The following is a 17,415-nucleotide window of genomic DNA, read 5'->3' as shown; positions in this document are numbered from 1 at the left end:
TCACTGCCAAAGCCGAGAGCAGTGTTTTTCTACTCAACTTCGGTCACGTTTTTTTACAAAAGTGAAGCATAGGATGGTATCCTTGCACACTGAGTTACCGATTCTAGTTGGGAAGTCGTTGCCAGCAATAAGGAGGAGGTCGATTTAAGTGACGCTCTGCCAAAAGTTCCAGCCCTTGCCAGTATCGTAGGCTTATCCCAATGGAGCATTAAAGTCACCTAGGACAGTCAGCGGCCGCGTGCCGGCTAGATCAGCCGCTTTCTTGAGGAGAGATTTGAAATTGGCTGTAGGGCAGCGTGGGCTACTATATATGTTCAGGACGTAAAGACTGTTCTTACGCAGGCCTCGACGTGGTGGATCGAGAATAATCTCAACCATGACGTACTGTGTACCGACGTTCGTTTGCCTGAGATCATGAGATAGGTATGCAAGCTTTCTGTCTACAAAGATAGAAACACCTCGGCCTCCGGGAGGCCCGAAAACAGCTTGATAGCGAGTGAGTCCTGAATTAGGGATAGCGGGCGCTTCCTGAATTGCAATGACGTGTGGTTTTTTTGTGAACGACCTAATATACTGCTGTAAGAGAGCTCTCTTGTTAGAAAACAAACTACACTTCCATTGCCACAACTTAAATTGTGCGGTGTGATTATTCGATATTTCATGATGAGGCTTATCTGGCACTTGGCCGCTTTAGGCAGCGCGTAATTTGATAACAGCAGTGAGGGGTGTGATAATGCAGCTCGGGGAAGTTCTTGGTAGTCTCATATCAGGAGATTGTCTGTGTGCAGGGAGGGAGTTGTCTTACCAACACTCTCAAATATTTTGATATGTTAGTTTATTGCAACGAGCCCCCTTTGCGGATCACTGAGCGCAATCTGTATTTTCTTTGAGCTGCTCTGCATCGCTTTGAGATTATCTTCTATTGCAGCAAGTGCTTTGTATGTCACGTCACTCTGCTTACTTTGTATCGCATGGCGCTTGGACGCGCCGGACCACTTGTGGACGCCTCCGGCACCGCCATGGCTATCGGTTTCGGAGTAAGATTGGAAGACTGTCTTAGCATGAATTTCTTGATTTCCGCCATTTCACTCGCCATTGTTTTCATTGCTGCTTTGACCTGCGCCTTCTCAATGTGTAGGCGCGCGTTTTTCTTGCGAAGGCTTTCCGACTCGTCCACGTAATGCGGCAGACTCGATTGTTTGGAGGGGGAACGACTACCTTCAGCCGGTTCTCTGTTGTCACCCCGGACCTTGCTGGCACAAGAAAGCGCTGACTTCTATGGGCGATGAGCGGTGGAGGAGCCAGTTCTGTATTGGGCGCTTGACCGGGAGTAGGCCTTGGCCCGGGGCGCTTGACCGGGAGTAGGCCCTGGCTCGGGATCTAGAGCGCCCTCTGGACTTGGAATGCCCTCAAAGTCTGCAGCGGTCTCTGGAGCGGGAACGACTACGTGGAACGGCTTCCGTTACTGAAGGCATGCTCGGGAACTGGAGGTTTTTTCTAGCACCAGGTCATGGGACGGTGCTGCCGGAGACTCGCTATGAGCGGCACGAGCACCCTCAGTTTGCGTCACACGACGCATGGAATTTTAACCGTTGGGAACATTCTTTGCTTGCAGTTAGGTGCTGGCCACTGCACAGCCAGCAGCTGGGGGTACACTGGTGTTGCTTTTCTGGGTTTGATGCACCACATCGACGGCAGATGACGTCACCAGGGTAAGCACAAACGTCAGCGCGGTTCCTGAGGCGGCCGTGCGCAAACATACGTCGACCTGCTTGCGGTAGAGTGCACAGCACTCTAGGAGTGGGCCGTATTTGACAAAGTTTGGCACTTTCTGCTCATCCGGGTCAGAAAACGTGATTAACCGAGGCAAAAAACGTGACCAATCGGGTCAAAAGTGACCAAATGGGTCGAAAAATGGGAAAATTTCACTAACAGAGCTGGTTTTTAGTATCGGTATGGACCTGATAAGGTCGCTGATCGAATACGACCAAAATTTCTGGCACACGCTGGAAAAAATCACTTCGAAAAGGTGCACAAAACAGAAGCCGAAGCTTACATGCTATTGTAGCACAACGTCATCCCTCCCCCTTTTTTGCACCATTCAAGAGCCGGGTTATTTCTTATGAAAAGAACACCAGAGGGTCAAATTTTCGGAACCTTCCACTCATCTCTCATATTAATATGGTAGTTTTGGGATGTTAAGCCCCACATATCAATCAAATACATCATTATGACTTTAATATTTGTTGTTTCTATATAATTGTGATTTACTGACCAATTGTACCTTTTTGTTGTACTTTTTGCTAGATTGTTATTTTTTGTTGTTAGTTTAAGCATCGGGACGATGACTTTTTAAACGAGGGGTAATGCCACGTTTCTTCCTCAAGTTTTGTTGTCGTCCCGTTACACTGTACATAATTCCCAGCACAAACTGCATCTGCAGTTTTCGAGAAACTTTGGGGCTGTGACAAATCATTTCGTAAGATCCTGCCCACTTCTTGAACATTACAGATTATTCTGAACCTCAGTGGCCACTAGCTATATACACTAGACAACTCGTGTATTAATGCCGACGTGCTTCACCGCTTGTAACTTGATCGACGGCTGACGCTCCGTTCACCATTATCACTGCAAGCCTGCTACCGTAATCCGAATTTCCGCTTGCCGGGCACAGGTTTGCCCAAATAAACAGTGTGATATCAACATCTAGTCTTCTGCATTCAGCCGTGTCATGACTTCGTGGCATAATTGCTGTGTGACTTTCCGTACTTGTGCTGATATACAGTATATACTCAAGCCAGAGACTAAAATTTCTATCGAACCTTCGCAAGTTCTGCTAACATTTAAAAACACGCGCGCACGCGCTAAACAAGATTCAGTTCATACACCGAACTTTGCTTGTATGAAGTGTTCAATAGAAACACATTCTTACAAATTTTTTATATTTATACATATTTTGAGTATGCACTAGCAGCTAAACGCGCTCCGAAGTGTTGTATAGTGATGAAGGTGCAACAGAGGCAAACGTGCCGGCCCATCAAAACCTTAGAATACTACTCAAGAAACTATGGCTGGTGAATAATGTAAAAAGATAACAGTATATATATATATATATAAATTGTAGTGAAGAAGAGGAGCTTCAGCGGCATTTCTCGGCGCATCAGGGGCATCGCCATCAGCATAAGCTCGTGCTTGCAGCCCTTGGCCGGTCTCTGCTGACTGCTTCGCTTCCTGCGTTCTGCGCTGCAAATAAACCCCGTTACAAGTGGTGGATTCTGCTGGGTTTCGATCCCCCTGGAGCTTCGGAATCGCATTTCACCATCCATTATGCCTACCGACGCAAGCGCCGCTCCAACTCCTCCACCGGCACCGCCTACTGTTCTCTGCGCCGGTTCTCTGCGTCTGCGAGATCCCCCTGATTTCACAGGCACAGAAGACAAGGACGTTGACGACTGGATTTCAATGTACGAGCGAGTGAGTACTCACAACAAATGGGATGACGCCGCCAAGTTGGCCTACGTCTCCTTCTACCTGTCGGACGTGGCCAAGCTGTGGCTTATAAACCACGAAGCGGAACTCCCTACATGGTCGGTCTTCAAAACGAGCCTCACACAAGTTTTCGGGCGGCCTGAGGTACGCAAACGCCGTGCCGAACAACGCTTACATACTCGGTCCCAGCAGCTTGGTGAGAAATTCACAAGCTATATTGAGGACGTTCCGGACCTTTGCAAGCGAGTCAACGAGTCGATGTCCGAAGAGCTTAAGATCAAGCATATCATGAAGGACATTGAGGACGATGCTTTACAAATGTTGCTTTCTAAGAGTCCTCGCACTGTCCTAGAACTGACCAAGTTATGCCAGAGTTTTGACGAGTTGCGCAGGCAACGTCTTTCCACCCGACGTCCCTCGGTGCTCGACGACTCTTCGTCCAGCCTTTCCACCCTTGGCATAGGAGAAGACCATGCCCCTCTTCTCTCCAAGATCCAAGAGTTCATCCGCGCTGAGGTCGCTCGTCAGCTCTCTTTGATGTCCTGTGTACCCAATCAACCACGCAGATATACATCTACACTCCGCGACTTCATTCAAGACCAGGTCGCACAAGTTCTTCCTCCCGCCCGTGAACCGGCCCCAGTCACCGCACCTCTCACGTACGCCGAGGCCGTTGCTCGACCTCGACAGCCTGCGTTCCAGCCAGCGCCTATGTATTCGCTGCCACCCTTTTCGCCGCCGCCCTTTTCGCCGCCGACCTATTCACCGCCGACCTATTCACCACCGACCTATTCACTGCCGCCTATGCCGATACCACCTCGGCGGCAGTTTTCTGCCCCCCAGTCGCAAGTCGGAGTCTACTCCGACCAATGGCGGACCTACGACAACCGTCCTATATGTTTTGCTTGTGGTGGTGTTGGCCACGTGGCACGTTATTGTCGTCGTCGCCAGGCTGCCCAGAACATTTGACGAATGCCCTCTTTCGACCCTCAGTTTTCTTCTATGCCTTCAAGCTCTCCTTCCTCTTCCTTTCCTTCTGGTCGTTCACACGTCCCGACCCGCAGCTCCCCATCTCCACGTCGACGTTCGCTTCTCCCTATGCGTCGCCGTTCCGGACCCAACGACTAGGAAAACTAACGGCCACAGTTCCCGAGGCACGAACTGCGTCCCCGTCCCCATGCACAAGTCCTCACTCCGGTCCGGCTAACGTCATTGAAGTGTCAGTCGATGGTATCGTCGTCATGGCGTTTGTTGACACCAGAGCCGCTCTATCGTCCTTTCCATCAACCTGTGCTGCAAACTCCGCAAAGTTTTGACGTCATTATCCAGTCTTTCTTTTAGAACGGCTAACGTACAAAGTGTAACACCTCTCGCAGCCTGCAGCACACGAGTCGTCATCGAAGGGATTGTGTATATCGTCGAATTCGTAGTGTTGCCCTCGTGTTCCCATGACATGATACTCGGCTGGGACTTCCTTGCGAATAATAATGCCGTCATTGACTGCTGTCGCGCTGAGCTTGAGCTATCTGCACTTCCTGATGTTGACGCTGTCGAAGCCTCTCTGCCGTGTTATAAACTGTTTCCAACGACACCTCCGTACCACCGCGCTCTTCTCTGCTAGTGACTGTGTCGTTTGATGCTATTTCGGACGGTGATGTTTTGTTTACGCCCTCTGCCCTGTTCATTCAACGCAAATGTTCTCCACTGCCCATTGCTCTCCTTACTCTCCACCATGGCGTCACGAAGACGCTCGTGTACAATACGCTAGAAGGGCCTTTACCTTTATTCTATGGTGAATGTCTCGGTCACGTGCATCCGATTGACGCCCGTCACATTTGTGACGCTCCATCTAGTTTACTTTCTACGGACCTCAGCGTACTCATTTCTGACTCTGTTGTTGAACAGTCACTCCTTGACGCTTTCCACCGCTCCATCGATGTCGCAATGTGTTCTTCAGAACGAAGCCAGTTAGTGAACCTGCTGCAAAAGTTTCGTACTTCATTTGACAGCCACGCTTCTGGCCTCAGTCGCACATCGAACATATCTCACAAGATTGACACAGGAAGCCATACGCCTCTACGGCAGCGCCCCTACCGAGTCTCAGCGTCGGAGCGCCGTGTTATTGACGACCAGGTTGCTGACATGCTCCAGCGGGGTGTTGTACAGCCTTCTAACTGTCCCTGGGCGTGACCGATCATTCTTGTTAAGAAGAAGGACGGCTCAATTTGGTTCTGTGTTGACTACCGACGCTTAAACAAGATCACCCATAAAGACGATTACCCGTTACCGCGAATAGACGACGCCCTTGACTGTTTGCAGGGAGCAGAATACTTCTCTTCGCTGGATTTATGGTCTGGATACTGGCAAGTTCCTATGGAAGCATCTGACCGACCAAAAACGGCATTTGTCACACCTGATGGGTTATACGAGTTTACCGTTATGCCTTTCGGACTTTGTAACGCTCCAGCCGCTTTTGAAAGAATGATGGACACTATTTTACGAGGCCTCTAGTGAAACACATGTTTATGCTTCCTCAATGACGTAGTTGTCTTTTCCACCGATTTCGACACCCATTTAAATCGTCTCGAGCACGTCCTCACACGTCTCACCAACGCCGGCCTTCAACTCAACCTCAAGAAGTGTCGTTTTGGTGCCTGGCAGCTCACCATTCTTGGCCACGTCGTATCACGGGACGGCATACTTTCCGACCCCGCCAAGCTTCGAGCAGTCGCCGATTTTCCGAAGCCAAACAACTTGAAGGAACTTAGAAGTTTTGTCGGCTTGTCGTCATACTTCCGACGCTTTATTAGAAATTTTGCTTCCGTATGTGCGCCCCTTACGATCCTTCTTAGCGGCGACAAGGACCTTTCCACTTGGTCACCAGCATGCGACGATGCATTCACCAAATTACGCCACCTGCTGACTTCACCACCCATCCTCCGCCACTACGATCCTGCCGCTCCCACGGAGGTTCATACTGATGCCAGCGGTGTTGGTCTTGGCGCTGTGCTCATGAAACAAAAGGCAGGGTTTGATGAATATGTCGTCGCCTACGCAATCCGAACTTTGACGAAAGCCGAGGCTAACTACTCCGTGACCGAGAAAGAGTGTTTAGCTATTATTTGGGCCCTTGGAAAATTTCGCCCCTACCTGTATGGTCTAGCATTCGACGTCGTCACTGACCACCACGCCCTTTGTTGGCTATCCACACTTAAAGACCCTTCCGGACGACTTGCTCGCTGGTCGCTCAAACTTCAGGAATACGACATCCGCGTTATATACAGATCTGGTCGTAAGCACACGGACGCCGACGCCCTTTCTCGCTCACCCATATCGATGAAGGTGTTTGCCTCTCTTCCCTCGAGCCTGCACTTGCGTCATCCGCCTTGCGCAACATGACGGCGGAACAACGAAAGGATCCCTGGATCAGTGGCCTCATAAGCATTCTTTTTTATCCTCTCACTCCTTCGCCGTCTCACACCCTCCGCCGCCAGGCTAGCACCTTTTGCCTAAGGGATGATCTTCTTTATCGACGCAACTACCTTTCTGACGGTCGCAAGTGTCTCCTTGTGATACCCCGCCATCTTCGAGCTGCTATCTGCGATGATTTTCACGCGGACCCACAGTGCGCCCTAGCAGGCCTCTTCAAGACATACGCTAGGCTTCGATTCGAATTTTATTGGCGTGGCATGTATAACTACGAGCGAAAATTCATTCGCTCGTGTGCTCAGTGCCAACGACAAAAGTTACCTCCCGGGCACGTCTACCCGTCACAGCCTCTTCCTTGTCCTAGTCGACCTTTTGATCGCGTCGGCATTGACATTCACGGACCACAACCATCAACTCTAGCTGGTAATCGCTAGATTATTGTTGCGATAGACCATCTGACACGCTATGCCGAAACAGCCGCGCTGCCGACTGCCACAGCCCGTGACGTTGGAACGTTTCTGTTGCAACGTTTCATTCTGCGTCATGGTGTCCCTCGCGAGCTCTTAAGTGACAGAGGCCGTGCCTTCCTTTCTGACGCCTTGAAGGCATTACTCAACGAATGCCGAATCGTGCACCGCACAAGTACAGCGTACCACCCTCAAACGAATGGTATGACGGAGCGCTTCAACCGTACTCTTGGCAGTATGCTGTCGATGTACGTCGCCTCTGATCATTCAAATTGGAACCAAGTCCTCCCGTTCGTCACCTACGCATATAATACTGCCGTACAAGCTACTACTGAGTTTTCGCCATACTTTCTTTTGTATGGACGAGAACCTTCAAATACAGTAAACACTATTCTCCCATATAAACCGTGCGAGTCCGAAAGTACAACTCTGTCCGAAGCTGCCCGACATGCTGAAGAATGCCGCCAGCTTGCCCGCTCTTTTTCTACCGAGGACCAGTGGCAGCAGCAATCCCGCCAGACTGGGGACCATTCGGCTCCAAACTTTCCACCTGGTTCATTGGTATGGCTTCGGGCACCTGCTACCGCGCCTGGCCGCTCCGCAAAACTTCTTCCCAAATACATCGGGCCATACCGCGTTGTAGAGCAAATGTCACTCGTCAACTATATCGTGGAGCCCATCATCTCATCCACAGACCTACGCTACCGCGGCCGCGACACTGTCCACGTCTCTCGTCTCAAGCCATATTACGACCCATTAGTCGTTTCTTCGCCCTAATCCGCCAGGATGGCGTCTTTTTGTGCGGAGGGCGATTGTAGTGAAGAAGAGGAGCTTCAGCGGCGTTTCTCGGCGCATCAGGGGCATCGCCATCAGCATAAGCTCGTGCTTGCTGCGCTTGGCCGGACGCTGCTGACTGCTTCGCTTTCTGCGTTCTGTGCTGAAAATAAACCGCGTTAGAATATATATATATATATATATATATATATATATATATATATATATATATATATACACATATGCACGCCGGGGTAGAGCAACCGTTTATTGGGCCTAACAGCACCGAGACAGGAACCAGCGGTTTCGGCAGCAGCTGCAGCAGCACGAGCCTCTGCCACAAAAAACGTCTTCTTCGTCGTTCTTAGAGCCCGTATTTGTCACTACATTGACTCCCCGGTGCGAAAGGAGCCATCCTGGCGACCTGTGGCACAGACAGGACTGGTGGGTCGTAGTGAGGTTTTAGACGCTCGACGTGCACAGCCTCGCGCCCGCGGCGCCGTTGATCTGTAGGTGGCTGAATAGGTTCAACTATGTAGTTGACTGGTGAAGTCTGGCGCAGGATCCGGTACGGACCGTCATACTTAGGTATGAACTTTGAGCAAAGGCCTGGGGCAGACGATGGCACGCAGAGCCACACGATTGCCCCAGGTGCGTATGACGAAAGGGATGAGCGTCGGTCATGCGAGTGCATCTGGCGAGCCTGATCGTGCGTTGTTAGCGAACGTGCTAGCTGCCGACATTCTTCGGCATATGTGGCGACTTCGGCCAAAGTTGTCGATTCTGAAGGGTCTGAGCAGTACAGAAGGATAGTGTCCAAGAACGATGAAGGTTCCCGACCATAAAGAAGGAAGATTGGGGAGAATCTAGTCGTCGATTGAATAGCGCTATTGTAAGCGTAAGTAACGAATGGCAGTATGCGGTCCCAGTTTGTATGGTCATCAGAAACATACATGGAGAGCATGTCACCCAGCGTGCGATTAAATTGCTCGGTCATTCCGTTTGTTTGGGGGTGGTATGCGGTCGTTGTTCGGTGCACGATGTTGCATTCGCGCAGGAGGGTTTCTACAGCTTCCAACAAGAAAGAACACCCACGGTTACTGAGAAGCTCGCGGGGTGCACCATGCCGAAAGACGAGGTTGTGAAGAATGAACAGGCCGACTTCACGCGCAGTGGCCTCGGGAAGCGCCGAAGTTTCGGCGTAGCGCTTAAGGTTGTCCACGGCTACGATGACCCAGCGGTTTTCATTTGGTGTGTATGGTATGGCACCGTACAAGTCGATTCCGATGCACCTGAAAGGCCGAGAAGGACAAGGCAGTGGATGGAGTGGCCCTGTAGATGTGCGAGGGGAGCTCTTCCGGCGTTGGCACAAGGAACATGAACGGACGTACTGCCTAACTAAGCGGTACATTCCGCGCCAGTAATATCGAATTTGTAGGCGAGCATACGTATTCGCTACACCTGAGTGGGCGCATTGCGGATCCGCGTGGAAGGAAGTACAGACGCCAGAACGTAGGTGGCGAGGTATTACCAGCAACCATTTGCGGCCATCAGATAGGTAGTTTCACCGGTACAGAAGACCATCACGGATGGTAAAATGGCGAGCAGTTCGTCCAAGTGAACTGTTGTCGGTACGTGGAGATGTCTGAGACAGGTACTCTAAGAGAGACGCTATCCATGGATCTTGGCGTTGCTCAGCGGACATGTCGGCCTTTTCAAGTGAAGAACATTCACAGCTGGAAACAGACGCTGCAACATAATCGTGGAGGAGTGGCGAGCGAGAAAGAGCGTCGGCGTCCGAATGCTTGCGGCCTGACCGATAAAGTACACGAATATCGTAACCTTGGAGACGTAGTGCCCAGCGAGCGAGGCGACTCAATGGGTCTTTTAATGACGGCAACCAACACAATGCGTGGTGATAAGTCACGACGTCAAATGGGCAGCCATATACGTAAGGTCGAAATTTTGTGATTGCCCAAACAATCGCAAAGAATTCTTTCTCGGTGACTGAATAGTTCTTTTCCGCTTTAGTGAGGGTGTGACTAGCGTAGGACACAACATACTCATCGAAGCCAGATTTACGCTGAGCGAGAATAGCGCCAAGGCCAACTCCACTAGCGTCCGTATAGATTTCGGTTGAAGCGTCTGGATGAAAGGGGCGTAGGATAGGTGGTGATGTCAGAAGATGACGCAAAGACGCGAATGCTTCGCCACATGCTGGGGACCACGCCCAGAGGTCTTGGTTGTCGGCAAGTAGCTGCGTCAGGGGTGCGATTATGGTGGCGAAATTGCGCACAAAACGGCGAAAATATGAGCAGAGCCCAATGAAGCTGCGGAGTTCTTTTAGTGTAGCTGGCCTGAGAAAGTCGGCGACAGCGCGAAGCTTGGCTGGGTCAAGACGGACACCATGCTTGCTAACAACATGCCCTAAGATGGTAAGCTGGCGGGCAGTGAAGTGTCATTTCTTCAAATTCAGCTGCAGTCCAGCATTCGAAAGACAAGTCAGGACGCTTGCTAGACGGCTGAGGTGGGAGTTGATATCCTTCAAAAAAAAAAACGAAGACGTCATTCAAATAGCACAGGCATGTGTTCCATGTGAAGCCTCTGAGGATGTTGTCCATGAGACGCTCGAAGGTGGCAGGCGCATTACAGAGGCCGAATGGTATGACGCTACACTCGTACAATTCGTCAAGCGTTACAAACGCAGTCTTGGAGCGGTCGACTTCATTCATAGGGATCTGCAAGTAGCCTGATCGAAGATTTAAAGAAGAAAAGAACTCTGCTCTTTGCCGGCAATCAAGGGCGTCATTGATTCTGGGCAGCGGATAAACATCTTTTCTGGTGATCTTGTTAAGACACCTGTTCTCAACGCAAAATCTGATGCCGCCGTCCTTTTTTTTTCCACCAGTACAACCGGAGAGGCCCAAGGGCTGTTTGAAGATTTTATCACACGACGTCAAAGCATATCGTTCACCTGATCATCAATGGCTCGGCATTCAGCGTGAGAAACTCGATATGGGCGCTGGCGCAAAGGTGCATGGCTATTGGTGTCGATTTTGTGAATGATGGCAGACGTGCGACTCAAAGAATGTTGGCTATGGTCAAATGACATCTTGAAGCGATCGAGTAAAGCCAGGAGTTGGGTGCGCTGAGCAACGGGAAGTTTAGAGTTAATGGATGGGGAAAAAACCTCCGGAGATCAAGTGGGGGTGGTATCAGAGGTAATGGTGTTTAAGTGAGATGATGACAAGTCATCAGGTAGGTGACTGAATGAAACAGAATCTATTTCCTCAAGGTGACCGAGGAGTTCGCCATGAAATAATGTGGCCGGGGAAGGAAGCGAGTTCGTTATATAAATGGAGCCACGTGACTTTTCTACGATGACAACTTAGAACGGGAGAAGGAAGCTTTTGGGAGAGCCCAAGGTGTCGGAGGGGATAAAGAGGGCGGTGACAGAGGGTGCGTCGTCGCAGAAGAGTGGCACATGAACACAGGATAGAGGAGGGATGTGAGTGTCCGCGGCTACGGTGACTCGGGAAGATAGCGGCTTGAAAGAAGGTCCTTCAGACGTTGGCGCTTCAGACAGGGGCAGTTCACACATCGTTGACAACTCTGGTTTAACACGCGCATAGTGAACGACGGCATGATGAGCGCAGAAGAAGTCCCAGCCTAAGATGATATCGTGTGAACATGGGGAAAACACAACGAATTCGACTACATACAAAATATTTTGTATGACCAGTCGAGCTGTGCACGCCGCAGAAGGTTGGATGTGATGCGCTGTGGCCGTGCGGAGAGAGACATCGGAAAGCGGCAGCGTAAGGTTCTTCAACTTGCGGCACAGTTCACCACTTAACACAGACACGGCAGCAGCAGTATCAACAAGCGCTTTCGCAGGTACACCATCAATATGCACAGTTATTTCATTAGCAGGTAAAAACGGAGGCCTTGAAGGTTTCGATATATGCGCAGCTCTTGCCTCGGGAACTGCGATAATCAGTTTTCCGTTTGGGCGGGTGGTGGTCGAGGAAGCATCGGAGAACTAGAGCGGCGCCGTGTTGAGGACGTCCGATTCCTGTCGAAGCTGCGGCGACGTGGCGGTGACTGATACGACGTGGGGTGGAATGAAGACGGCTGTGGTGGCTCTGGACGGTAGGAGTCGTAAGTCGCCTCACCAGCAGTTGGGTTGTAATCCCGACGACGGCAGTAGCGTGCTACATGGCCAAGAAGCTGGCAGAAATAGCAAATTGGCCTATTGTCTGGAGTGTGCCAAGGGTTTTTTGATGGTGTTTGGGGTGGCGAACAGGAGGTGGGTAGCGACGGGTAGGAGGACTTGCTGCTTTGAGGGGACGGGGCTGTCTAGCAAGATCCGTGACTGTTCGTAGCGACGGCGGCGATTGTCTGGTGGCCTCAGCGTAAGTGAGAGGGGCGGAGACAGGCGGAGGATTGTATGTGGGAGACAGGGCGTCAGAAACTTGCTCTTCGATTGCCTTGCGGAGCGTTGGGGTCAGCATGTGCTCACTGGTCGGGACGTACGGCACAAGAGACAATTGACGCGAAACTTCTCGGACAAACTGCTGGATTTGCTGCATTAACGTGGTTTGTTAAGAGGAAATGGCGCCAATGGTTAACCCAGATGTAGAGGTCGTGTCGAGGTTTGGACGTCGAGTAGAAATTCGCTTTCTCCGCAGCTCGTCGAAACTCTGACAGTGCTGAATGAGCTGGGCGACGGCTTGCGGGTTTTTTGCAACGAGCATGTGAAAGGCATCGTCCTCGATACCTTTCATGATGTGCCGTATTTTGTCAGTGTCAGACATTTCTGAATCGATACGATGGCAGAGATCCAAAACATCCTCAACATACGAGGTAAAGGTCTCGCCTGAGCGCTGTGCGCGGCAGCGCAGGCGCTGTTCGGCGCGGAGCTTGCGAACAGCGGGTTGGCCAAAGACTTCTGTGAAGCGCGTCTTGAAGGTAGGCCAAGAGGGTATTTCCGCTTTGTGGTTGTTAAACCACAGTTCTGCCACACCCGTGAGATAGAAATTGAGGGAAGCGAGCTTGTCTGTGTCATCCCACTTATTGTGGGCGCATACCGCTTCATACTGTGACAACCAGTCTTCGGTGTCTTGGTCGTCGGTCGCGTTGAAAATCACTGGATCTCGCTGTCGTGGCATTCCGGAACAGATGACAGATGGGATTATCACTGCAGGGGGCTGGGTCATGTTTTCGGGCATTGACAAGGCGAGGGGCTGAGGTACAATCCGGGAACGGAGTTCGAGTTTGAGACAACCAGCACTCTCCTCCAAATCTAAGAATACTGCTAGACGCACGCCAGGGTGGAGCAACCGTTTATTGGGCCTAAACGCACCGAGACAGCAAACGGTGGTTTCAGCAGCAGCTGCAGCAGCACGAGCCTCTGCCACAACAAACGTCTTCTTCGTCGTTCTTAGAGCCCGTATTTGTCACTACAATATATATATATATATATGTAGAGAGAGAGAGAGAGAGATACCTTGCCAAGGGCAGGAACCAAACCTGCGGCCTTCGAATGACGCGTTCGATGCTCTACCACTGAGCTACCTCAGTGGCTATACCCCCAGCCACTTTATTGTGTATATATGTGAATTTAAACGTGTGCGTGTGAGTCAGCGCCATCAGGAGCCATGGCGGCGAGTGTGGTACACTCTTTATGAGCTTTTATGGCGTCACGTAGCACGCGAACTTATTACGAGCTCGTAACTGACCAATAAACTCTCGTATACCACCTAACGCACCAAAATTGCCAAAACGAGACCTTTGTTAATAAATAAGGAAAAAAGTGTACACCTAAGGGCTAGTTTATTTGTGTTTTGGAGAACAATAATGAGATCTAATAGGTAATAAAGGCAAGGAAAGTGTATGAGAAGTTATTAGACCAAATTGTAATGTAAGTGTGAAGAAAGAGAAGTGAATGAAAAGATAACTTGCCGTGGGCAATAACCGAACCTTCGAATAACGCGTTCAATGCTCTACCACAGAGCTACCACGGCGGCTACCTCCGAGCCACTCGCAGCGAAGGCAAACCAGCGTGTAGCAAAGGTGAACGAGTGCATCGAGGCACGTTAGGCACAAGGGCTGTCTGGCAGTTATCCTCAAAAATGAAGGAATGTGTGAGCGCACGCGGAAAAGGATGTGTGCCTGTCTCAGAGACGATGAGGAGTGGAAAGCGAAGCGACGGGCAGGTGCCACCACCGTGTCGTCTTAGCAAAGGGTTCAAAACACTTTCATTTTCGAGCATCGCATTGTGCTGTCAGCGCAGCGTGCTAAATTCTACGGTCCTTAGGATTACTTTTGTGTGCCTTTTATAATATAAAACCCCCATACAAAACCTCGACGTGTTGTTATGGTTTCTCAGATATGCGAAATAATTGCTTTTTAATTGACAATCGCACAAGTATAACCACTGAACGTTTGGTGCTTTTTGAAAGATCTGAGATTGTTACCGCAGACAAACAGACAATCGCACAGACAGACAGACAGACAGACAGACAGACAGACAGACAGACAGACAGACAGACAGACAGACAGACAGACAGACAGACAGACAGATCAAAATTTTTGCATTAAAGCTCCTCAAGAAAGACTCGTCTTTAAAGAGTTTGCGCTTAAAGGCTACTTACCAGGCCCCATACCGACTTTTAGTTAGACAGTGGAAGTTGTTGGGTGTCCGGTGAGGAACATTTTGCCACAAATATTTTTCGAATTGTTTCATCACAAGCGGAGAAAACAGGTTCTTTGAAGCGGTCCAAAACGAGGATGAGAGGAGGTGAGCTCGAAACCCTTGCCGCTCATCCGTGTAGCCTTCGCAAGCCAAATTTCTTCCCCGCCCTCTCCAGCATCAGAAAATTAGGTGGCGTGCGCATGACTTGCCCAACCATGTTCAACCCTCAGCACGCGAGCGGCATCGCTTTGTTGACCAGCGTTATTTTGTGGCCTTCTGCCTGTTTCTGCGGGACGGTTTGGAAACGATGGCTTAGACGTGTTAGAGTAAATGAGCACAATTAGTGCGCGAACGCGTTGGAGCGTTTCATGGTGGCCGTTCTCAATGCGCTCACCGCGCGGACACGAAAACATGCCAAACACTGGCACGTTAGCCGCGCATCTTGTAGCATTTCAGGAGAAAAATGAAAGAAAAACGCGCGCAATTGCGCGCGTTTATTGCGTCTTTTATTGCGCGCTTTTATTGCGCGCGCTTTTACTGCGTCTCATTATTTATTTCAAGTTTAATAATCTCTTAAAGCAACAAATATATAAACTACGCATGTAGTGTTAAATAATTTTTGCCATGTCACGTGGTATACTGTCGACAACGTCAGAGGAGAGTCGTCTGCATAGAGGACCAACGTCATTGCATCGCCGTGTACGTAGGGCCATTTATAACCCTACGTCATGCCCTCACTCTCTACGCGTGCGCCGGCAGAGGGAGGGGGAGCAGCGTGTAGAAAAAACTGTGTACTGCTTGCAATTTTTGCATACAGTCACGGCCATAACGCGCAAGTGCCTATTTTTGTTGATAGTGACTCGATATATGCCATATATATGACGATAATAGTGAGGCACCCGTTGAGGGCCCCCACCGTACTCACCTTTTTAAAAAGTGCGTTTTTAGGTGTATTCTGTACTCTCTGACGAAGGCAGGCTCTCAAATTAGGAAGAAATAAACATTTTCGCATGGTCCGTTATTTCTCCCCGCATATATATATATATATATATATATATATATATATATATATATATATACATATATATATATATACATATATATATATATGTGTGTGTGTGTGTGTGACGCTACGATGAGTGGGTGACGTGGCCTGGCTCATACGCCATGTTTATTCCAAAAGCACTTCTTCCTCCTCTCTTCTACCAACCGTCGCTACCTTCTTACGTCACATATATATACATATTATTTAATCATAGCAGTTTCGGCTGGTGGACCAGCCTTCTTCGGAAGATGTAAGTGAAATGGTAGAAGTTCCCGTAGCAGAGGGTCACCCTCACAGTTTGAAGACCCTCAAAAAAAAGAAAAAAAAAACAAGACAAACGGGCGAACGAGGTAGCAACAGACAACAAGAAGCAGAAGAAGGAGAGGAACTAGAAAGGAGCGACGGAGAGCCGCCGGGAACGAGTGGGTAATTCTGGCACTGTTACTGGGTATAGGTAAGACGCGCCACCAGCGGAGGCGACCAAGAAAAACAAAAAAATGTGGAACATGTTGCCGCTTACTCGCATCCCACACATGTATCGAGTTTAAGTTCACGTGGTTCGGCGGCTAGCCCGCGGCATCGGGCCACACACACACACACACACACACACACACACACACACACACACACACACACACACACACACAAGAAGCATACGACCCGCTCCAGCTTTCGGAAAATAATGGCCACGTTGGAAAGCTAATGTGCCCTCTCTCCCCCTCCCTCCACCTGCCCTCTCTTGCAGAAAACTGTGCAACCAGTCAGTATCTATCTATCTATCTCTCTCTCTCTCTCTCTATATATATATATATATATATATATATATATATGTGTGTGTGTGTGTGTGCGTAACGTAAGAAGGTAGCGATGGTTCGTAGAAATAGATGGGGAAGAAGTCAGAACAGAATAAACATGGCGTATCAGCCAGGCCACGTCTCCCATTCATCGTAGCGTAGCACGAGTTGGCAGGATGAAGACCTCCCAGCCACTTCATCAGTGTCTCATCATCGGCGAAGTTCTGCAAAAGACGCCCTGACCATACATCGACTACGGAATCATCTCCTGGCCGCACACAGCGACCAGCAGCATGACAGAATCATCGACTGACCTTCCCATCCCCAAGTACACCGGAGCAGCAGACGATGGACCTGTACAGTAATGGTTCGACCTGTTCGAGCTCCACGCTACCGCTGCATCATGGTCGGAACGGGAGATGGTCGCCAACTTTACCGACTTCGTCTCCGGTGAGGCGTTCAAATTCTATTTCACCCGCATATTTCAAAACGACGAGTCATGGGAGAAGATCGAACAAGAAATTATCGTTTGGTTTAAAGAATGCGATGACGACAACGACAAAGACTTGCTTATAACCCACCATCCACAGACAACCGCACTTGGTCATCACAGTCAAAAGCAGCCTTCACGCATTGACAACCTCCTGCTTTTTCATCGCGTGGATCTCCGGTCGCTCACAACGCCCACCTCGCGTCTCACACACCCACTGCGGTCGGGTT

This window comes from Rhipicephalus microplus, chromosome 4, assembly GCF_043290135.1.
Source record: "Rhipicephalus microplus isolate Deutch F79 chromosome 4, USDA_Rmic, whole genome shotgun sequence".
Lineage (NCBI taxonomy): Eukaryota > Metazoa > Arthropoda > Arachnida > Ixodida > Ixodidae > Rhipicephalus > Rhipicephalus microplus.
This window is presented reverse-complemented; position numbering follows the sequence as displayed.